This window comes from Oryza brachyantha, chromosome 7 (genome assembly GCF_000231095.2).
Source record: "Oryza brachyantha chromosome 7, ObraRS2, whole genome shotgun sequence".
NCBI lineage: Eukaryota > Viridiplantae > Streptophyta > Magnoliopsida > Poales > Poaceae > Oryza > Oryza brachyantha.
Window position 1 is genome coordinate 7589657 of NC_023169.2, and position 19742 is coordinate 7609398.

Here is a 19742-nt window from a genome sequence, read left to right on the forward strand (position 1 = left end):
CTTATAGCTGCAGTTTCATGGTATTAGTCATTTTAATGTACAATTGGAAAAGAAATCATGTAGTATATATGCCCAAGTGGTTGCTCATGCTGGCACCCAGCAGAGTGAACATCAGCGTGCTCGAGATCACCAATGTACTGAGAATCTCTGTCCAACCAAATCGAGGAGCTGCACCAAGATGATGTCCATTGTCTATGGGCTCCTGTTGCTACCCAGCCGATTAGATGCCGGTATGCTCAAGATTACCAATTTAGCGAGCATCTTTGCTCAACCAATTCGAGGAGATGCACCGAGATAATGTGCATCAGTGGTGGGCTCCAGTTGCTGCCCGTTTATCGAATGGGACAACAATTCGATTGTGATGGTAAGTGCTATGTGATTCTTCAGAACCTAAACTTAGTACAATTTTGCTTGAAAAAAATATCAGCCAATTCAGGCATTTGAAATTTATGTGGTTATATTCTAATTTTATGAAGTTGTGGTAGTGAGATTTACCTGGTGCCTTGTTGCTATTTTATCAGTCTTATAGGATTACACTTGATAGATAGACAAAAATGTAAATATTTGGTTTATAGGATTACACTTGAAAGAGTTCAGGATATATGGCATTCGTTGGTATTTTTATTTTATCTATATATATATATATTATATAAATAGTAGTTTATAATCTACTTTAGTTCTTCTGTTGAAGTTGCTACAAGTTGCACTCCACTGTTCCTTTCTGCATGTAATACAATTATTGTCTTTTCTTGAGGTTGCTACAAGCTGCACTCTATTATTCTTTACTGCATGTAATTTATTTGGATATGTCGTGTGATAATAGAATTATAGTTTCCAAATTCAAAATCATCTCACTTGAATATTCTCTTGTTTTCACGTCATTTGTGGTTTAATCAGGACTTGACATTTCGTTGTATTTGTTTACGAAAAAAAACAAATATGTTGAGTCCTGGTTGTCTCACAGCATGTAATAAGGGTCGGTACTGTACGCCATTTCTTTTGTATTGAGTGCTTACCAAACAAAATTCTGGCTTTTTTTGTATCGAGTGCTTACCAAACGAAATTCCACATAGGCAGGCTTAGGTACATGCACTACTTTTTTATACTCATTTCTTGGTGCCATTTCATGAATTACATGGGAGAATTAGTAGTATCATTTTAAGGTTAGCAGAAGGAGATCTGAATGTGTTGGTTGTGATATATTGATTTCTTTTATATAACCTATATCACCATAATAATAATTATGTTGAAATCTAGGCATATTGTACTCACAAATGCAGTTTTTTTCTTAATATATTCTTATTATATATCTTCTTGTAATTCTGTTGCCATCTTCATTAATATATCTAAAATCCATTTACTGAAATTTTGTAAATTTGTTACCATCTTCATTAATATTATTTTGTTGTACTCCCTCCGCCAGGAGCTAAAACATTGTCCCAAAAATAAATGAACTCCTTTCTTCTTACCTACCATCGGTCCGTAACATATATACTCTCCAAATATTATTTTATTTTGTCTTTTTTTTTCAGATGTGTTGTCTAAAGAAATACGTAGCCCTTGGTAACATATTTGAATAAAACACTTTGTGTAATAACAAGTTCTTTATTATATTTTGAGTAGTTTGTTATTTTTTTTGGATGTATCAATTATATATATATATATAATCATTTTTATTGGGTCCGCCTTTGATAAATTTGTGGCTTTACCTACTATGGAAACTAGTGGTGGAATTCTGGTCGCTTGGAAGAGCTTCTGTTTGTCAAGTAATTTCTTTTTGGGTGGATAATATTTTCTTGTCAGTTCATTTCAGTGAACAGGGAGGCCACAACTGGTGGCTAACTTGTGTGTATGCCCTCAAAAGGATAATGAGAAAGTGATGCTTTTGCAATAATTGCGGAATGTTAGAGCTCTGTGTGCTGGACCTTGCATCGCTCTGTAGGTGACTTCAACCTGATCTATCAAGCTGAAGATAAGAATAACAATAATCTGAATTGTACAATGATGGGAAATTTCGGTGCCTCCTAGATGCATGATGTCGAGCTTAAAGAGATTCCTCTCTTGGGGCGCAAATACACTTGGTCTAATGAGCGTTTGTCACCAACTCTGGTATGTCTCAATTGAGTCTTCTGATCCTCAGATTTGGAGGACATTTCCCCGACTTCCTCCTGCAAAGCTCGGCTTCTGTGGTTTCTGACCACTGCCCTCTTATTCTTGGGCTGCAAGTTAAAGTTCAAGGGAAAAAAAGGTTCCATTTTGAAAGTTTTTGTCCTAAACTTGAAGGTTTCCAGCAAATGGTCATGGAGAACTGGGAAGCTCAGTTGGGCTCGGCTTGCCTGGTTGAGAGGTTCTACCTCAAATTGACTCGCCTTAATAGAGGTTTGCAAAAGTGGAGCAGCAAAAATTGGGGAACATCAAGCTCCAACTAGACATTGCAAAAGAAGTGCTTCACCGGCTTGAAATCGCAAGAGATTCTAGAGCTTTGTCTGAGGAATAAGTCTTGTTGAGAAGGAAAAAAACTTAAAGTACTCTGCCTCGGCTTAGCTTCGCTTGTTTGAACGATTGCGAGACAGCGCTCCCGCATTCTGTACATCCGTGATGGAGATGCCAATACTTCCTTTGTTTCATCAGCATGGCAGATTTAGGAAGAAAAAGAACTTCATTTCCAAGCTGCAAGTTGGAGGTCAAATCCTCACTTCTCAGGAAGACAAACAAGAGGCAGTATGGAATTTTTTCCACGGTCTCCTTGGGACAGCTAGTCAGAGGGATCACTCTTGATTTCTCCAAACTGGATATTGTGCAGCATGATCTGGTTTTCTTGGAGGAAGATTTTACAAGTCATGTTGGGATATTATCAAAGAGGATGTGATGCTGGCTATCTCGGCAATACATTGTGGCCATGTGGCAAAATTTAAACTCCTGAACACAACTTTCATTTCTCTCTTGCCAAAGAAGATGCCTGCAGCTCAGGTGAAGGATTATCGCCCCATTAGTCTTATTCACAGCTTTGCCAAACTAATTACCAAGCTTTTGGCAAACCGTCTAGCGCCCCTTCTCCCAGCCATGGTCTCGGTGAACCAAAGTGCTCTTGTGAAGGTTAGAAGCATTCATGACAATTTTTTGCTAGTCCATCAATTGGCTAAAAGGCTGCTTTCTGCTCGAGGTTTTACAAGAACTTTTTGCTGAATTTTATTCTCGAGCTTTCCAGCAATTGGTCCAGCAATTTTTTGCTGATTTCTTAAACTTGATATCTCTAAAGCTTTTGATTCGGTGGACTGGTCCTTTCTGCTTGAGGTTTTACGTCATCTGACCTTTGGGAAACGATTGTGTAATCTGATTTGCCTTTTGCTTTCAACTTCTTCTACAAGAATTTTGGTGAATGAAGAACCTGGCCAGGTTATTGCTCACTGTAGAGGTCTCCGTCAAGGTAATCCCCCTGTCTCCAATGCTTTTTATTTTGGTCATGGACATGCTGAAGTCCATTGTGGCTCATGCTGATCATGAAAACCTTTTTGTGCCCTACAAGAGGAGACCTATCTCTTCTCAAGCAGATTTTGGATTTATTTTGGGACATATCTCTGGGCTAAAGACCAACATGGCAAAGAGTTCTTGCATCCCCATCCACTGTTTGGTAGAGGATTTGGAAGTGATCTCCTCGGAGTTGGGTGTGAAATGAAGAATTTTCCTTGCTCTTATCTTGGACTTCCTCATTCAGTCCACAAACTTGCCAAGACTAACTTTCTATCTCTTGTGGATAAGGTGACGGACAATCTACTAGGTTGGAAAGCTTCTTCATTAAATAAAGCAGGCCAACTAACCACTGTTTGTATGGTTCTTTCAGCTATCCCTATTTATGCAATGATGGCTTTGGACCTTCCTAATTGGGTAATTAAAGCCATAGATAAAAGGAGTCAGGGTTTTCTTTTGAGAGGAAGAGAAAACACTAATGGAGGAAATTGTCTGGTCTCATGGGATTGGGTGTGTCGGCCACTGTCCTATGGAGGCCATGGTATTCTTAACATGGAGAAATTGGGGGTACTATGAATGAGGTGGCTGTGGATCCAAAAAACTGATTATGCTAGGGCTTGGGCCGGTTTACCTATTCAGGTAACTCTAAACGTCCATTCCCTCTTTCATGTGGCTGTCCAAACTATAATTTGGAATGGAGAGAATACCACATTTTGGTGCGATAGGTGGCTGCAAGGGAAGACAATAGCAGAATTGGCCCCTAATCTCTTTGCTTTGATCTCAAAGAGGGCAAAGAAGCAGCGATATGTGGCGCAAACCATGGTCAGCAGAAGATGGGTGGCTGATATACATGGGGGGCTGTCTGTCTAGGTTATCTATGAGTATTTGGTCATTTGGGACTTGGTAGAAGGGGTGGTTCTACAACAAGAAGTTGAAGGCCAGCATATTTGGAAGTTCACCACAGATGGTATGTATAGTTGTAAACCCATCTACGAAGCATATTTCCTGGGATCAATCAAGTTCGCTCCATGGAAACACATTTGGAATAGTTAGGCCCCTCTTAGATGTAAATTCTTCATCTTGTTGGCTATCAATAGTAGATGTTGGACAACTGTCCGACTTGCTAAGAGCGGATTACAACACCCAGTGGTCTGCCCCTTTATGATCAAAGAGTCCATCCAACACATTTTGATCTCCTGTGATTTTTCACTCCAAGTGTGGCCGACACTCTTCCTTAGGCTGGGGTTGGTCGATGCAGCGCCTCAACCCTCAGTTGACCCGTTTTGTGAGATCAAGGCAATAATAGAGCAGATGTCCCCCCCCCCATCAAACTCAGTGATGTGCAGTGCATCTCAGATGCATGGCTGCCCTGAGTCGATTTAATTCGATGTTGGGTGAGTGAGCGCTGCCCCTATTCAAGCTCCTCAAGCGCTCGAACCACCCACCTTGCGCCAGATAGGGCTAGGCCGGAGTTGGACAAAGGCCCTATGCTCGGAGAAGGACCCGATGGCCCCCAGCGTACGAGTGGCTCACCACTTTCCTTCCAGGAAGCGTCGTGCGCCCTCGGACCCTAGAGCGGCCCGAGGCCCTCGAGGAGGAGAGCGGCCCGACATCAACTGATCCTGAGGCCACTGCCGTAGAAGACCCCAGACTCCCGAGAACCAGTGCCCCTCTCGAAGAAATCAACCCTTGCTGCTATGTGCAATGGCTCGTTTACTTCGTTACCGAGGCATTACGGGACACCAAGACTCGATACCCTCAGGCCCAGAAGATGCTATGCGCAATTCTAGTAGTCTCCAGGAAGCTATGCCACTACTTCTAGTCGCACCAAGTCACCGTGGTAATATCCGACCCTCTCGGGCAGATCCTGCACAACGGGGAGGAGACCAGATGAGTGCTCAAACGGACCATCGAGCTGTTAGAGTTCGACCCCCACTTCGAACCATGGCACGTGATCAAGACCTCGCCGACTTCCTGGCAGAATGGACGTACTTGGCCGACAATGACCCCTCCCTCAGGATCTGACCACCCGAGGCCGAAGGCAACCCGAAGCTTGGTCGCCCGACCGAGCACAAGACGATGCAACTGGCGAAGGGCGCTCTCCCAACTTCGGGTGGAAACTTCCACCGCCACCACGGCGTAACCCCGATTGACGTTGGCCTCCTTGGTGGCCCAGAGAGAGGCCTTAGTCTCCGCTACCTCCGCTTCGTGGGCCATCTAAGTTGCTTGTCGAACTTCTAGGGTTTGGGCGCGCTCCTTTTAACACCTCCTCCTGGGCATCCAGATCCTGGGCATGCTCGTCCAAGGCCTGGGAGCCGCTGCTCAACCTCGTGGGCGACATATGCCTCTAGGGTGCGGTGCATGGCGACCTCCATCTCCGGCAGAGAGGTGGCGCGCCGGTTCAGCTCCTCGAACTGCTCCTCTAGCTCCAGGGTGCTAGCATCCAAGACCTCCCAGTAGCGGAGAGGAGTTAGAGGTCCTCGATCGCCCCTCTAGGGCCTCGGTGGCGACCTCGGCGGTGATCCTCTCCGTTGACTCCCAGATGGCGATGTCCAAGGCGGTGGCCTACGCGGCGATCGTTTTCTAGTGTCATCCATTGGTGGCGCGCTCCCTACTGAGCGCAGCGCTAAGGTGAAAGCGACAGCTACTTTCGCCAGCAGGCTCTTGACTAGCGGTGCCAGCGGCAGGGGCCCCTTGTGCGGCCTCCGCCCTTGCCACTTGTGTCGGGTCCCTGACAGAAGCAGGACAAGGGGAGCCGGGCTGCAGGCCCGAGCTCCCACCCGCAGCTTCCGCCATATGCTCCGCTTCCACCACCACCTCGGGCGCCTCAGGCTCCGTGAGGACCTGAGGCCCCGCATCGCCGCGACGGTGGTCGGCCTCTGCCTACGCCCTGTCGCCCTGCTTAGGGGCTTAGGGACAGGGAGGTGGACTGCCCCCAGTAAGGTATGGGAGCGGGACCCACTAACAAAAAATATACACAATAGTACGAAGAACGAGGAAATGAAAGACGAGTAACAACGGCGCAACGAGAGAGAGGGACAAACCTCTAGGATGTTAGTATCTCAATTGTTACTCATTGGTGAGAGTATGACACTCAAACTTGGGCAATTTTCTGTTTACTTGTCACCAAATGTCATGCCTTCCCGAGGGAGGGTTGGATACATATTTATAGCTGCCTACTAGTCTAAAAGATGGTGTCTTAGAGCATCTCAACAGCCTGTCCTAGAGCATCCTAACCACCTGTCCTAGAGCATCTTAACAACATGTCCTAGATGCTGTCCTAGTAACTGAAAGCTGAAAAAACAAGGGTAGGACACCACAAGACCAAGACCAAACAGCCCAAGACTTATTCCTTCATTCTCCCCCTAAGTCTTGTGCGTCGTCTTGTGGGAAAGTTGAGCCATCCCGATCCGGGAGCAAAGCTCAAGGAACTTGATCCTCCCAAGGGGCTTGGTAAGAAGATCCGCAAGCTGGTCCTTGGTGTTGATGTAGCTCGCCTTGATGCTCCCTTCCTCCAAGCAGCCTCAGATGAAGTGGTACTTCACCCGGATGTGCTTGCTCCATTTGTGAAAAAGGGATTCCTTGCCAGGGCCAGAGCGGACTTGCTGTCCACCCTAAGCTCGATCGCTCCAGTGTCTCTGCCGAGGAGATCACCGAGCCGTCGGTAGATAGCCGCCTCGTGCGGGCTGGGCTCAAAGCCTTGTGCTGTCGAAGTAGATCACCGAGCCGTCGAAGTCGATCCCCTCCTGCTGCACGAAACCACGTGCCACCAAGCGAGCCTTGTGCTTGACGATGGCTCCGGCTTCATCCCTCTTCAGCTTGAACACCCACTTAAGGGAGATCGCACGATGACCATGAGGGAGGTCAGCAAGCTCCCAGGTGCGGTTCTCCTTAACTACGTCGAATTCCGCCTTCATCGTGGCGCGCCATGTTGCGTGTCTCTCAGCCTCTGCGAAGGACCGAGGCTCGCCGTCGTCGCACGCAAGGTGCAACTGTTCATCCAGGCCATGAGGCACCAGTGCCGACACCGGCTGATTGCCGAGGAGGTCCTCCATCGTACGGTACCGCAAGGGCTCTCCATCATGGTAGGCGTCGATGCGCTCCTCATCATGTGAGAGCGGAGTAGCGAACTACACCGGGCTGCTTTCGACGTGAGCTGGTGTTGGTGTGGACGTGCCCTGAGGGGTGGCTGTTGGCGCCGGAGTGCGTGGGGTCGCCGGCTATGGTGGTGTCGGCGAAGAGCTTGGCGCAGCCGAAGTGGCGGGTGCCGGAGTTGGTGGAGACTCGGAGACTGGGGTAGGCACACTCGGTGAAGGGGAGCTGCCCACTCCCCAGCTTCCTTGAAATGGATGTACTCGACAGTGAAGTCATTGTACGTCGGAGTAGAGCCGTTATCCACCGTCTTGTCCCATGTCCATGCTCGCCCTTCGTCGAACACCACGTCGCGCGGCGTGCACACACGCTGTGTCTTCGGGTCGAGGATGCGGTAGGCCTTCGAGCCCTCCGTGTAGCCGATGAACACCCCTAGGGTGCTCCTGTCGTCGAGCTTGCTGATGTGGCCAAGCTCCTTGGCGAACGCGAGGCAGCCGAAGACTCGCAGGTGGGAGACCGATGGCTTGCGCCCATGCCAAGCCTCGTACGGCGTCCTGCCATCGAGAAGTAAGCGGTTGAGGATGTAGACGGCCATCACCACTGCCTCCCCCCAGAAGAAAGTCGGCATCCCTCTCTGCTTGAGGAGGGCTCGAGCATCCCCACAATCATCTGGTTGCGCCGCTCAATGACGTCGTTCTGCTGCGGGCTGTATGGCGCGTAGTGGCGGTGAATACAGCACAGTACGACGCGAATTCAGCCGCTGTGAATTCGCCGCCGTTGTCGGTGCGCAAGACGCGCAACTTGCGGCCGCTCTCCGCCTCCGCAGCAGCCTGCGTGCGCCTGATGGCGTCCGCAGCCTCTCCCTTGCTACCGAGGACCATCACCCACATGTAGTGGGAGAGGTTGTCGACGAGCAGCAAGAAGAAGCGTCGTCCTCCTGGTGTGGCCGGAGTCACCGGGCTACACAAATCCCCGTGCATGAACACGAGCCGCTCCTTGGCTCGGAAGCTCATCTGATGGGGAAAGGGGAGCCGCCTCTGCTTCGTCAACACACAGACGTCGCAGAACTGCTCGACGTGGTCAAGGCATGGCATGCCTCACACCATCTCCTTGGTACTGAGCCGCTTCAGGGCCTCGAAGTGGAGATGGCCGAAGCGCTCGTGCCACTGCCACTCCTCGTCGTCCCGGCGGACGGCGAGGCACACGGGTTGTGCTACCTGCACGTTGAGGATGTAGAGTCGGTTGTTGCCTCTGGTTACCATGACAAGGAGGCGACCATGATGCTCCCCGATCTTGCGCCGATCCCAAATCCTCATGACTCCGTTCTTGATCACCACGCATGAGCCTTCCTCTTCTTCCAGCAGTCCAATGCTGATGATGGAGTTCCTCAGCGCGAGGATGTAGTAGACTCCGGTGAGCAGCCTGTGCTCGCCGGACTTGGTGGTGAAGATGACGGAGCCGGTGCCCTTGATATCCACGCTAGAGGCATCCCCAAACTTGACGAAGCCTCGGACGCTGGGATCAAGCTCAGTGAAGAACTCCCGTCGACCGGTCATGTGATGGGTGGCCCCATTGTCGAGGACCCACCCATCAGTCTTGTTGTTGGAGCCGTCGCCAAGAAGGGCGCGTGCCTTCGGCTCTTCTAGGTGGAGGAAAGCCGATGCGGCCGGTGTCGCTGGAGATAGCTCAATGCTTGCATGTGCCAGGAGCAGGGCCAGTTCTTCCTCCACTTGTACGGCGTTGGCCTGGCCTTGTCGTGATTGTCGGCAGTCCTTGGCCCAGTGGCTAGACTTGCCACAGTTGCGGCAGGCGTCGCCCTGCGGTTGCCGGTGGTGCCGCCCTGGACGCCTCCGCGGGCTCCACCCCGGATGCATCCTCGCAGCCTGACCTGGATGCCTCCGCGCCCCTTGCGCAGATTGTCGCGCTTGCGGCCGCCTACCGAGGTAGACTCCCCTTTTTCCCATCACCCTGGTAGGCCTCCCACTGCTCCCTAGTGAGATGGAGCTTCCCACCATTGGTGATGGGCCCGGAGAGGGGCTGTGGCTCATCGCCGTCGACGACCTTGAGGCGACCAATCGCCTCCTCGATCATCATCATGGAGAGGTCCAGCAGAGACTCGATGAAGCGGGCGATCTGCTTGTACTTCTCTGGGATGCAGCGGAAGAGCTTCTCGACAGCTCTCTCCTCGTTGTAGGTGTTGTCGCCGTACTGCACCATCTTCTGCAACAGTGTTGAGACGGAGGGCAAAATCATCGATGTCCTCACCTGGCTTGAATGCCAGGTTCTCCCACTCCTTGCGGAGTGCTTGCAGCATGCTCTTGCAGGGTGCGGTCGCTGCCGATGCATGCCGCAGCGATGGTGTCCCAGGCCTCCTTGGCAGTCCGCTTTTGCGAAAGCGAGAACTGCAGCTCGGACGGAACTGCAGCGATGAGGGCATCCAGTGCCCGTCGGTCTTCATCGTAGTCGACGTCACCATACCGAACTACCTCCCACATGTGCCGCACCTGGAGACTCACCCTCATCACCGCGGCCCACTCGATGTAGTTGCTCTCGGTGAGGGTAGGCCACCCACCACCGGGACCAAAGTCCCTGACCACCGCTTGGATGCCGTGGTAGCCATGGCGCCGGTCAGGGGAGGGAGAGTCGTGCTGCCTGTGAGGGCCGCGCTCTCCGTAGACCCGGCCGCCATCATCGGGAGCGCCGTCGCCACGCGTGTGCTCTGGGCTGCCGCCGGCACGCCTGTGCCCGTCTGGGCTACCGTTGCCACGTGCGCCCTCGTCTGGAGCGCCGTCGGCGGGCGCGCGGCCCCCTGGACCACCGCCGCCGTGGCGTTGGGCTGCTGCCCACCGTGTTGTCCGCTCCTGCGCCCTTCCTCTTGCCAGCTCCTCCAGGTCCCTGTCGGCGGTGATGTCACCGGCGATGGAGCCGTTGATGCTGCTGCGCAAGGTCTCAACCTCAGCTTCCGCCGCATGTGCTGCATCTTCCGCCTCCTCTGCTTCCGCCTCCACCCTGATCGCCACCAACTCCGTTGTCGCCAGCCTTGCTGCCCTTGCTGCTGCTGCGGTCTGTGCCGCTGCTCGCTTGCGCTCTTGCGCTGCAGCGAGCTCGGCGTCCTGCTGACGCCGTGTGCTCGAGGCGCCCGAACACCGAGACTGTCCATCGGACATGGCACGCCTCCAGGGAGCTGCTGCGTGGAGAAGGCAAAGGGAAAGGGGAAGGAGGAGCAGCCGGTGTTGTTGCTGCTGCTGGTGGTGGCTGAGTGCTCACTCGAGCTTGGGAAGGGAGGAGCAAGAGATGTTCAACCTACAGGAAAGTGTGGCTTTCATACCAGATGTTAGTATCTCAATTGTTACTCTCATTGGTGAGAGGATGACACTCAAACTTGGGGCAATTTTCTGTTTACTTATCACCAAATGTCATGCCTTCCCAGGGGGAGGGTTGGATACATATTTATAGCTGCCTACTAGTCTAAAGATGTTCTAGAGTATCTCAACAACCTGTCCTAGAGCATCCTAACCACCTGTGCTAGAGCATCCTAACAACATGTCCTAGATGTTGTCCTAGTAACTGAAAGCTGAAAAAACAAGGGTAGGACACCACAAGACCAAGACTAAACAGCCCAAGACTTATTCCTTCGTAGGAGTGGCACCTGAAGCTCCATTCTGGGGGCTTGATGAAGGCCCCTCGGAATGCGGCTGGAAGTAACACCCCCGACCTCCGTCGCGGGAGACACCAGCTAGAGGGTGAAGAACATGCGGAAGAGCCAGAGGCTTGGCCACACCTCGCGGAAGAAGTTGGAGAAGGGTGGGATCAGTCCCACCATCGTGTAGGACATGAAGAAGATTGAATTGTGTAGGTACTGCGACAATGGATAGTCCCCTCCAAGGGCTGCCGTCGCCCATCCCGACGGCATCGGGATGAACTTCCTCGCTAGTCCCGCAATCCTCTCACTCATGATGCTTGAAGGCTGGGCACCGCTATCCAATGGCATCGAGCTCTATATCATGGTGATGAAGGAAGGAGAGGCGGTGAAACAAATAAGGTGGTTGCGCAGTGGTGCGCCAAAAGCTTGATGAGAATGAGATTGGTTTGAGGCACGGACAGAGAGTTTGTGCGAAGTGGCGAAGGAAGGGGAGTCGCCTTTCCTATTCGCTCTTTTCCGCGCCGTACCGCCTCGATTCTTGTGGCCACCACCTTGAATTCAAGCACAGATGCCTAAAATCATGTGCGGTTACCGGGAGATCCGCTCTCCCTGGTGAGCGTGTCCTCGATGACAAGTCAACGGTCATACGCTGCCCCAGATGATACGGAGATCGTGACGTGATGGCCCATCATTGTGGGAGAGTTCAACATTGGGTGCCACCAACTGCACGCTCCAAACAGCCGCACGGCTGACAAGCCACACATCATCGACCAACGTCAATGGTGTCAACCGTGGCCCACTTGTAAGATGTGCCGGGCAAGTGTCAACACCGGGGGCTACCGTTCAACCCATTACCATGTTCTTTTGTACGTTCAAAGTTGTTACAGTGCAAGTCTTGACCTACAACCCTCGCTGCACGTGACACGCCCCGAGGGTGCCACATTCTTGTGCCAAGGGTCAGGCTGCCCAACCCCTCGATTCCTCATTCCGTGCGCCAAAGGACGTGTGGCATGGCAGGAGCCAAACACACGACGCCCTACCACGCACTTAAAGTGCTCTATCGCCCCTAGGGCACCACATTGAATGCGGCATGCCAGAGGCGAGGTATGTCAGCAGATGGGACCGACGGATGTGATGGCACACCGGAGGCATGTCAGAACCATGCGCCTATCCCTGGCAGAGGATGTGATCTGTGTCAGCCCCGTCTCGTCGGTCATTAATGAGAGGATTTTTGCCTCTCCCTCTAGAGAGAGTTGATGCTCTGTCTTCGACACTCATCATCATCATCGCCGCTAAGGTTGGCAAGGGGGTGGGTCATGGCCTGGTTGGGCAAGAACGACCTCGGCCGCACCTCGAACTTATTCCCGTCCCAAGCCCAACAAACGGAAACAGGGGTAAATTTGTCCCAGTCCCCAACCCCGGCGGGTCCCTGTCCCCGAACGGGTCCCCAACGCCCCCGAAAAAATAGCGAACAGGTAGACTGACCGTCACCAGAGACGAGGACGGCGACCACCACGCCGTCGGGTTGCTATCACAGCCGGTTCGCTGGGCAACCGGGGTGCTGCCACATCCATGTGGCCGCACCTTCGCACCGCCACAACCGAGTCACCGCCCTCCGTGATGCTAGCACCGGGACACCCAATTGCCACCCCCATCGTCGCCCCTCCACGCTCCCGACGGCGCTCGTCGCGCCGCTGCCCCTACGCATAGCCGCGAGTGAGGGACTTGCTAGTTGAGTGAGGAGAGAGAGTGGGGTAGGGTTTGCTAGTTGACTGGGCTTTGTATTATTGGGCCTTCATTTCATAGTCTAATATGGATCCTGGGTCCCCGTGGGGTTACCCGTGGGTGTGGTCTTCCTCGGCCCCAGTCCAGGCCCTGACCAAAACCCGGGGAACCGACCCTGACTCCCCGCTCCTTGGAGGTGAAGAAACCGGAAGTTTTCGTTATTAAATGCTAAAGAGACGCAGAGCTCTCCGTCCATGCTGCAACGAGACGTGACCTACTTCATGAAAAGGCGCGTGCTGTCACCACACACCCCTAGATTTGATGGGCATTAAATGTCCATTAAATATTTATTTTCTCTTTCCTTAAAAGATGGGTCCAGGCACCTATGGGAGCCCCTTACAGTATAAAAGGAGACCCTTGCCCTAGGGAAAGAGGGAGCTCTCTAGAATAGACAGCGAATAGACAATCAATACATTTCGACATTGAGTAGGCTATTACGCCTCGCTAGGGTGTAAGTCCTTGTGCCCCAAGCAACCACTCACGAGAGTAGGGTATTACGCCTCTCAGCAGTCCGAACCTGTATACATTGCTTGTGTCTTTGTCGCACCCGAGGGGCCCGATCCCCTCCACCTCCTACCGCCCATGCTCTCACCCGCACCCTTGGTTCGAACCAACAAAGGGGGGCCCGTGGCTTCCCACTAGAAACTCTCCGACAATATCATTTACCATTTTCATACATGGCTTGTTGCATTTTCTTCACCAATGGCTCAACTGTTAAACTACTAAGGTGTATAACAATATAGAACTATGATGTCATTCTATGTTGAATCTGGTAATTCTGCACTTGAAAAAATGTATTTGCTTATAGGATTATGATGTCATATTTTTCTAACCATCCTATTACGTGCGCATGTGGTAAGCCTCATTTTGGAATTCTATTTTATCCGTAGAGCTATTATTGGTTCAAATATTTTCCCTGTTTTAAAATCTTGTAGTAAATCGTTTAATTTCATTTTATAGACTTACAATTATATTTGCTCTATTAGTTTCAATCTCTTTGTTGCACTGATTTAGTAATATTTTTCCATTTTGGATTACAGGTAAACATTGTAAATATATTTGGTGACCTCGTTGCATATTTTTGTACCATCATTGAGAATTTTTGATGATATATCTTGTTTCACTGCTATGACTTGCTGGTAATAATTTTTTTATTCAGTATCTTTAGTACCATTATTTAGTGCATGTGTTACCCTTCAAATGTTCTGCTTACTTATGGTTATTGAAGGTTGTTGTGTATCTAAATTTCTTAGTTGATTTCTAAATTTGTTAGTATATTTCTATGTGGTCTGGAGTCTTCTATAAGTCGATTTCTATGCAATTAATGAAGCCTTTTCAGTATAACTTGATCATCTGTCTTTGCATGTAGTGTTCATTTTTTAGCTACCAACAGAAGTTTGTATTGTGAGATCCTGCACCATACACGTCGAAATACAAAGGAGTGGGTATTTTATTCCTTTCTAGTAAATAACTATTGGGCATTGTATTTTTCTTGATGCGCACTGTTGGTTGACTTGGTTGGTATTGCTAGCATCACCATCTATTTTGGTTGTTTGAACTCTTGAGGTTGCTGGGAGCTGCACTCCATTGTAGTAGCTTATCATTAGTATCTTACCAGACCAAGCTCTACCAGGTAGTTCTTTGAATTATGTTTTCCTAACAATCATTATTTCGAAATTCTGATTCAAAAGTTAATAGTGACTAATGATTGGTTGATGTTGGAAGGACATCGCATTTTTAGATAGTGTTCTGACTTTGTGAATCGGTCATGGTACTCCTACTATTTAGTTTATCATCTATTTTGATTGTCTTGAATTTGCAATTTCAATTTCAAAAGCAGCCAACTTTAATATTCTTGATTTCACAAAGTTTGATGTTTTCTTTCAAATGTAACAACATTGTTCCTTCTTGTCCATTAATTTTAATATATTTACATTTGTGCCCATGTAATGTGTTCGGTATGTTTTCGCACAAGGTATATTTTTCACTTACCAATTGATTAGCTATCATCAGTGTTGTTACCAAATCTCTGTTTTATGTCCTTCAAATTTTTTGTTCATAGCTTTTTGGTTTTTATAATGAAATATAGAGTAGATTCATCTATAGTTAATATTTATTATTTTCTTTTATATTTATGTATGCTGTATTCCTCTTTCACCATGGAGTAGCTTTTTCGTTTTTATAATGCCATAAATTCTGGGTGAACATTAGAGAGTATTTTAACCCTTCATTTTTTTTTGGAGCATCCACAATTTTTATTGACTAGCAAAATACTCTGCTTTGTTACGAATAAAAATGAACTTTGCATGTGCGTATTTTTGGAACAAGTTAATTGTAAGACTTTTTAAGCAATTCCATCCTACAGAAGGCTTTGCATGGTAAACTTGTATTTTAGGAATAAAATAATATATTAATAATATGGATGTACCATTTTTTTACATTAAAGACCTATGCTAGGTTGGTGGTGGCAGTAAATTTGCCATCAACAATTTAGTAGTAGTGCTTGTGTGTAGACGACATGGTTATCTTTCTCTGCCTAGCAACCTAAGAAATTTTATATTTTTGCTTGATGTTTTACATATTTTCTGTGGAACTTTGGTATTAAAAACATGCAACATCTTCACCAGCCAATATATGGAGACAATGGCTTCTCTCGTCAAACATCGAACTTGTGTGTTGCATGATTTTCCTTGCAAGTGCCATGGGATACTAATTTGATTCATAATAAATGTATTATGTCTTTCTTCTCCATGCCAGTTGATTATGCAACTGGAGATGACACTTACACTTTATTCTAGAAGAATGGACAGTTACATGGCCAGTGAATTGCCAACATTGTACCATGTTGATTTGCTGGGGTTCCTTGAAGAGGACCCAATCGACGCACTTTGTTATAGGCACTAACGGGTCATAATTGGATCTGGGATATTCGTGGATCTTTCTTGGCCAATGTTATTACGGAATAATTGGATAACCCTTTCGGATGCCCACGGCGATTGTGCTATACTTTTGAATTTGGGTACTGCTGTCCAAATATCACGGGATTCAGTCTAGTCAATATTTTTCCTCTTCCAAGTTAATTGTTCTTATGGTTTTGGTTTTTCTCTTGCCAACTATTACTATATCATCTATTGCAAATGGTATAATTGGATCTGCCATATGCATGGATCTTTTTCCTAGCCAATGTTATTGTGGAATAATTGGATAATCTTTTGGATGCATACGACAATTGTGCTATACTTTTGAATTTGGGTACTGCTGTCCAAATATCACAAGGTTCAGTCTAGTCAATATTTTTCCTCTTCCAAGTTAATTGATCTTATGGTTTTGGTTTTTCTGTACCCAACTATTGCTATATCATCTATTGCAAATGGTATAATTGAAACCACAAGGCTGTTGTGATAGTTTGTTTTCTTTATTTTATTCACTAGCCATCAACCCATGCCACAAGATAGTAATGGTATAATATTTATATTAGATATATATTATACTTATTGGTGATATGGGTCTGGTATGGGTCTGGGGTATACTGTGTCAGGGGAAAGAAGCCGCCCTTGGGCCACGTGGCGCGCGACCCGAGAGGGGTCGAGCCAGAAGGCCAATGAGGCAGGCAGCCGCCTTCCCACACCAAGGGTTGGGCCGCCCGACCCCCTGCCTTTCGCCCTGTGCGCGAGAGGGCATGTGGCGCGGGAGGCGTCCTACGCAGGCACGCACAACGCCCTGCAGCCACATATATTGATGCTCTGCCACTCGTAGGGCGTCACGTTGAATGTGACGTGCTTAAGACGCGATAAGTCGTTTGTAACAGGACGATGGATGTTACGGCAAATAGAAGGCGGGTCAGAGTCATGCTTGCATGCGCCTGCCCATGGTAGGAGGTATGACCCGTGTCAACCTCATTCCGTCAACCATTAATGGGAGTTCTTTTTGCCGCTCCCTCGAGAAGTGTTGTGGAAAATGGTTGATACGGCCGTATATACAAATACGGTGGTCTACCCGTCATGTTTTGGCGATAGGCTCATCACTAAGTGTTTCAGAACGCATATCGGTCGTTTCCGTCTAATCGGTCGTATAAACAGCGGAAGGCCCAGCCCACAACAAGAAGCCCAGCCCATTAGTTGTGTTGTGTATATAGTATATAATCTGTGCCTGTACCCTGTACGTTTTGCCCTAGCACTTTCCTCCCTGTCGCTGCCGTGTGCACGACGTTTGGCCTTCCTGCCGCTGCTGTGCAAGCCTGCATGTCTAGGGTTAGTTCCTTGATTTCTTCTATCTAATCCTCTTCCAAATCTAATAGCCCATATTTTCTTGATCTGATTTTGATTTATTATTTAAATCTCACATAGATCACACTTGAAGTTTTTCTCTGAAGATTACAACGTAATCAAAGACCTGTTTGCATTCTGCTGAACTGATTGCAGCTTGGTACATATTTCTCTAGTTCTCTACTAATGAGTACTGTGGGGTTTTATCTATTCCTTTTTGAACGATCTAATCAACGTGTTATCTTCAAGTAGCTCTCATACTACTTTCCATAGCAGCTTGGTACCTGATTTCCATAGCCTCTCGTCATTTTTACCTTTTTCCTAATTGTGCCATCATACTAGTTCTAGTACTTAATTTCCTGATTTTAGTTTTACTAGCTAGTCTAATAAATGAGTACACAATCCGCATATCAATTTTTGGATTTATGTTGAACTAAATGCCACCAAAATAATAATGGTATACATCATTTTTTTACAACAGCGATGATAGGCTCAGGCACAAGTTGGCAAATACTAAAGAAGGGGAGACTCTTTATATCCTCCCAAATGTCAATGATCCAGCATGGGAATATGTTAGATATAGCAAGAAGAATTGTCATCAATATGTGAAGTGCTTGTTATGCAACAAAAGCTGGGCATGTGGTATCAGTCGTATGATGAAGCACCTTGCAGGAATAAAGGGTGACATCCAAGCTTGCAGAGCAACGACATCAGAGATAAAGATGAAATTTCGGAACCAGATAGAGATTGCAATGAATGAGGAGGATAAAAATCAGCAAGAAGATGGGCAAAGGGCATAGGTTGACACTAGAAACATGCGCGGCCTTGCCGCGCGTACCGCATACGTTCTGGGCTATTTTTTAGCAAGTGATGTTCAATATAATATATGGGTTGACTCCACTTAAATATTGATTACTTTGATACCTCACTATATAAGGAGAACTTAATGTACTTAGGCCGTGTTCGTTTATTGGATAATTTATCCGACGTTGAAAACATAGTAATAGATTAGTACATGATCAATTAATTATTAATTATAAAAATTAAAAAAAGATTAATATGGTATTTTAGAGAAACTTTTCTACGGATAATTTTCGTAAAAAAATAGACCGTTTAATAGTTCAGGAAGCATGCACGTGAAAAATGAGAGAATATGAGTGGGTAAGAGAGACAACCGAATATGGCCTTAATTGTTTTTTGCCATACCTGGGATTGTAAAATATGAAAGGGCATATTTCAAATATTAACAGAAGTTTTGAAGAACAAAGGTAGCTTGAGAGTATATAGTTAAATTTTGGAAGAGACAAGAGGACCTAAATGCAAGATTTACATGTTTAAGGATCAAAATGTAAGATTCCAGAGCTTGCAAAGAGGACGTGTGAATGATTTTGTAACCTGTTCGAAATGAATTTTGCTATCTTATCAGTATATGATGTAACTTTTTTTTAATATGTGGATGTTTTTTGTGGAATCAGCAAAGTTTTCCTATATTTCTTTAAAATATTTAATTGACGTAGGTATACAGAGTGTAGAAAATTTGACTCTGATATTGATATAGGCATGACAATTTTTAAGAATTAGAATTAATATGGCATAGGTATATGTAGGATTGTTGTAAGTTTTTAATGGATTATATCAATAAATATATTTGAAAAACTTTTTAAATTTTGTAATATTCTTATTTTGTGAGGAAATAGAAACTAAGTTATATTTCTAGGGTGAGGAGCTGCCCTTAATGATAATGTTTATATTTATATGCTGTTTAAATTGTGGGAAGTTAAGAGAATAAAATAAAAATAATACTAAAATGTTCCGTCTGCAAAATTTTGGGACGCATAAAATCGATGGAATCATATATTTGCAAAATTATTGAAAGCTCGGCGTGGGCCTATTTGGCCTTGGACCATTTGACGTGCATGGGGGAAGGCACAGGCCTGCAGCTGGATGCATAGTAGATATCTCTCTCGCCATGGAAGGACGGGAGCTTAGCCAGAGCCGCATGCTCTCATTTCCCGAGAGCTTGCCATTGGCACGTGGATGCTTTATTGACCACCACTATCTCTGATCGTTGATTCTCAATCCAACGGCTCTGGAAATGTAGTAAAAGCAAGATTCTTGCAGCGCCACGTGGCACGCTTCTCTTGCCGAGAACTTTGCCAGCTTTCGTATATAGAAGATATCTAGAGATAAACAAGATGGTGATGAAGTTGTTGTGATAGTATCAATGAATCGGCAACAAAGAGGACCAAGTGAAGAGTACTCCGTGGCTGGGGTGTCAGTCATAGGAAAGGAGCAACAAACTATGAAAGATTCACTGACAAAGAGCACAGGAATAGGGTGTCTGATTATTTGGCCTTCTGGGCATTGAAGTGTGGCATTTCTTTTGATTCTTTAACAGTCCCAACTTTTGTAGGTTTTTGTGAGGCTGTTGGACAATATGGTCGTGGTTACAAGCCTCCTAGCATGTATGAATGGAGGGAACCAGTGTT

General features: G+C 47.3%; 1 long non-coding RNA gene across 10 annotated transcripts; it reads left to right on the forward strand.

Moving 5' to 3' along the window:
- The first annotated feature begins 8 nt into the window (after positions 1-8).
- LOC102720012 lies at positions 9-18209 on the forward strand. Of its 10 annotated transcripts, none has more exons than XR_001551700.1 (7): positions 9-364; positions 1814-3427; positions 3527-3759; positions 3842-4435; positions 14029-14127; positions 15746-16264; positions 17735-18209. It is a non-coding gene; the product is annotated as an uncharacterized LOC102720012 (long non-coding RNA). The 10 variants fall into 10 exon arrangements; XR_001551703.2 differs by lacking the exon at positions 17735-18209 and adding an exon at positions 14358-14429 and having other exon boundaries at positions 15746-16366; XR_424016.3 differs by lacking the exon at positions 17735-18209 and having other exon boundaries at positions 3842-4107; positions 4194-4435; positions 15746-16366.
- The last annotated feature ends 1533 nt before the right edge of the window (positions 18210-19742 follow it).